General features: G+C 45.5%; 1 non-coding gene across 1 annotated transcript; it reads left to right on the top strand.

The window, feature by feature from the left end:
- The first annotated feature begins 230 nt into the window (after positions 1-230).
- Positions 231-412, top strand: LOC111725807. Its single transcript, XR_002773776.1, has one exon. It is a non-coding gene; the product is annotated as a small nucleolar RNA SNORA23 (small nucleolar RNA).
- Positions 413-4,525: the final 4,113 nt, after the last annotated feature.

The raw sequence follows: 4,525 nt of genomic DNA, 5'->3' as shown, positions 1-4,525 counted from the left end.
CGTAACAGCTGGAACACAGGGAAATTCTCTTAAACCCTCTCAAATAAGCTTTTAAATGGACTTCTCAATTTCAGAATAGTATTTCCTAAAATATTCACATTTAATTTTATGTAATAAACCCACCTATAAATGACGTTGTTAGGGTCTGCTATCAACAGAGGGCAGGGAGAAGGTAACAGTGCATAGCAGCTAATTTTAGACTGGATGTTTCAGATCTCTCTTAGAGAGCCCTGCTTGAGTGTGCGTAGTTTTCATCTATGACTGGTAGCAGTGTCTGTCATGATTTGCATGCAGATCTTGTTATCCACACAATTACCATGCAGCCGAAGAGAAACTTGAGATCATAGTACTGGTTAGTGCTGTCTCTTATGACACTTCTACCACAGGCCAGCCTCCGAATTCCTGCACACACAACCCTGGGAATAGAGGTGAATTTGGGGGCATCTAGTGCAATGTATCTATAGTAACTCACTGCATTTTCTACAGAGAAATCAAAATTTAAAAAAAAAAAAAAATACACTCGAGTTATTTTCATTTTTTTTTTATTTTTTATTTTTTTGAGATATAGCCTCAAGCTATCCCCCTGGGTGGAGTGCTGTGACATCATAGCTCACAGCAACCTCCAACTCCTGGGCTCAAGCGAGTCTCTTGCCTCAGCCTCCCAAGTAGCTGGGACCACAGTCGCCCACCACAACGACCAACTATTTTTTGGTTGCTGTCGTTTTGGTGGGCCCGGGCTGGATTTGAACCCACCACCTTAGGTGTATGTGGCCAGCACCTTGGCCACTTGAGCGCCAAGCCAACTCTTTAAGTTATTTTTAATCCCATAATATTTTGCCTTTTTTCCCCGATGTGATAAGAATTTTATCTTTAACCATTTTGGTTTTATAATAGCAAATAAAATCCAATATCATTAATGCCCCAGTTGTACTTAATAAATAGATTTGGATAGGGAAATAGTCAAGGATTTATGTCCAGAGTTAGGGATCCAAGCAGGAAGTCATCAGACACACACCTTCTCTCACTTCCTCACCCTCACCTAGAACTTTGTTTTGGCATTTTAGCCAATCTCCAAAAGTAATTTACAAAGCAAAATATCTTGTAGAGAAAGTCTCAGATTCATAAAATGAGATTTCTGTGCATTTCCAGGGAGAAGAGAATGTCTAGGGGACAAGGAAGACAGAGGAAAGCATTTTTTCTTTTTGAGACAGAGTCTCACTCTGTCACCCTTGTTAGAGTGCTGTGGCATCACAGCTGACAGCAACCTCAAACTCTTGGGCTCAAGTGATTCTCTTGCCTTAGCCTCCCAAGTAGTTGGGACTACAGGTGCCCTCCACAACGCCTGGCTATTTTTAGAGACAAGGTCTCACTCTTGTTCGGGCTGGTCTTGAACCCATGAGCTCAGGCAATCCACCCGCCTCAGCCTCCCAGAGTGCTGGGATTACATGTGTGAGCCAGCATGCCCAACCAGATGAAAGTATTTTTTAATTAAAAAAAACATCTTAGTACATGTATGTCTACCTGTCTTGCTACTGATGCCACCACAGATGACTTATTGAACAGAAGGGCAGGTTTCAGAGAAAGAATAATGGGATGGGAGTTAGTAGCCTCAATGCTCTGGATTTTCTCATGATTATGAGTGGGAAATGCAACCCTTTACAAAGGAATTCATTTGGTCATAGATAATTAAGAAGTTTTAAATCATTCACAGTCAGAGGGAGGGACAAGATGGCCAACTAGAGGCAGCTCTGATTACCTGAGCTGGAAAGAGGATTAGACTGAAGTCAACTTGGAGCAATTGAAATTGAGGGGTAGATTGCACGGAAAGGCAACTGAGGCATTCAGTGACACCACCACCACCACCCCCCAAGAAGAACTAGGAGGACAAATACAAGAATGAGGAAGTAAAGAAAGGACAGAGAAGACCAGACCCAAAGGACCCGGGAGCCAAATAGAAGGGTAAAGGGGACCTTTCCCCCCACCCATCCACAGGCTCTCTACCAGCAGCAACCCATAGGAACTCTCACCCATGGGAGCATGCCACAAGGGGTCATAGACCCAGCTTTCTTGCACCGAGACATTTCCTCCTTTGAATCTTGCTTGCCTGGCAGAATAGAGAGCAGTTTTGCAATTTTGGCTTCAGCTGGCTTGTAGCCAAAGCCCATGCCTGCCCCCTTTCCTTTAGCAACCAAGGGGAGCGCCCCTTGCTAATGAGAGAGGATTCCTGGAAAAACTGAGGTCTAAGAGATCAGAGGTCTTCTCAAGGAGACACCAAGGATATACCTTTGAGGTCCTCCCCAGGGGGACTCAGCTCTTAGAAAATGGTAGAAACTTAACTTCCTGGGACCTGGAAATTAATGCTTGCTTCCGTTTCTGTAAAAGTCCATGGTTCTGTAAAAGCCAGAGCCACTTCACCAGCTTGATTCAAACTGACCAATGAGAAAGGTACCTGTGGGCCAGAACTTCTTGACTGGGGATAAAAAGGAGAAGACTGAGCTGGTCAGGGAGTGTGGCCATTTTGAACTCTTTTGTGCTGTCACTGCCCTGGCTGGAATAAAGCCCTTTCTCTTTTAAACATGGTGTTTGGGTGATGTTTCTCTCCACTGGGCCTCATTTTCCTGCAACACTAAGGCCTGCTTTTCTCTGCTCTGGCATGAGGGTGTGGCATGTGGCAGCCTAACTCAGCCTAGCTGGGCAGGGCCCCCCACCAGGTGCTGGAGCAGTAAAGGGAGCCTAGACCCTACCCCACCCGCATGGCGACTGGGTAACCAAGCAGTGCAGAAGCAGCTTCTCTCTGTCATCCTGTGGGAAGGATTGCTTGTGGAGTGGGCAGAGTGCAGGAAAGGAAAAGGTGATGCAGGGTTCTCCTGCAATAGGAACTCAGGGCTGAATAGGAAGTCCTGTTTTCTAGGCTGAGGGGAACTCAGAAATCAGTCCCACAAACAGGCCTTTTCCAGGCCTCATTCAAGCAAGGTCATGAAAAAAGTAGCCTGATCCAGTTCTGGGTGTTTCCTCTTGGAATGGCGTGTACACGCCCTACTTCCTTGCCTGCGACAAGAACAGCAAAGACCAAATTTCTTTGCTCATTTTAGGATTATTTTCTGCCCCCAGACCTCTGGCCAATTGTGACATAATTCCCCAAGCCCCCCTACCCACAGAATAGGGAGGCAGTATACAAACCCCTAGACAGAAAGCCCAAAGAGGCTGCCCAGTTGGGTCCTCCGCTCCGTTGCCACAGATTTTGTTCCCCTTCTTTCGCTTATCAATCTTTCTATCAATAACTGTCCTTTCACTTATTCACATGGTCTGTGGTTTCATTCTTCGAAACCGAGATCAAGGACCTGCAGAGAAATTCCAGCTACAAAGAGAGAAGAGTTCTTACCTATCTGGAAGTGTTACCGGAATTTCTTTCTTCAGTAGGTCCTTGGTCTCAGTAATTTGAAGAATGAACCCATGGAACACAGATCAGTAGTAAGATAGGATTTATTAGACAGAAAGCAATACAGAATGAGTAAAAAGCACCGGAGCTTCTGACAAAGAGAAAGACCCAAGTGGGGAAATCTCTGCTTGGGTCCTTTGTCTAGGTAGTCTTGAAAATTACATTTGGGCCAGGACTTGGTAGGTGGAAAAACACCTTTTCAAAGTTAATGAGTGTGTTAACAAATGAATGAATGCAGTCTCTCCAGCTCAGGGCAAGATTATTAGGTGTTTTTTTGCCTCAGGGAAAGAATTGCAGTGTGTACTCCTTACTCAAGTGGAACCATCCAAAACCCTTCAGGATGCTTTGTTCATGTGGTTGCTAGAGCCCAAAAGGTATGGCCTGGAAGGGGCAGCCTGTTTGTGCCTAAAGATTGGTGTCTGATTGCTGAGCTTACCTGGGCCTAGAGAATGGAGAGGTCCCTATGCAGCCAGCCCTGAGTGAGGAAACCTTCTATCAGAAGGAACTTAGGGGGACCCTGTGATAGGATCAAACCCCACCCAAACAGGCTGGACCCTCCTAAAAGAATCAACCCCCTACCCTCTCCCACCATCTGTCCCACCTAAGAAAGGTGAATGGGTCAACTCCCTATACTATCCCACTGGATTTCCCCCCTGAGAAAAGTAAATGGGCCAACCCCCGCCCTTACAACAGATGTCCAACCCAGGAAAGGGAATGTCCTGATCCCACCTTCCTGACCTTTAAAACCCCCTCTGCTATTACCCACATGTGGATTTCTTCCTGGTTGGAAATCTTACCCCACCAATAAAGCCATTTTAATTGCACAAACCAGGCCTCTCTTTTCCTTTCGCCTCGTGCCTTGGAATAATCTTTCATCTTTGGTTCCATAACCAAAGGTTGGTTCCATAACCTAGGTGCTGAACCTAGGATGGGAAAAAGCTCCTTTGGGAGGTCAAAGTATACCTCATCAGATCCAGCTGAATAGGACCCTTTCTTTCAGCAAGAGGAAAGAAAACGAGAAACTTCTCTGACCCTGCCTAAACTTCATCCATCTAATGGTGAGCTTTTTTGTCTATAACTCCCTTT

Source organism: Otolemur garnettii, unplaced genomic scaffold (genome assembly GCF_000181295.1).
Source record: "Otolemur garnettii isolate 467f Iridium unplaced genomic scaffold, OtoGar3 scaffold00002, whole genome shotgun sequence".
In the NCBI taxonomy this organism is placed as follows: Eukaryota; Metazoa; Chordata; class Mammalia; order Primates; family Galagidae; genus Otolemur; species Otolemur garnettii.
Note: the sequence above shows the minus strand (reverse complement) of the source record. Positions and strands in the feature narration are given on the sequence as shown.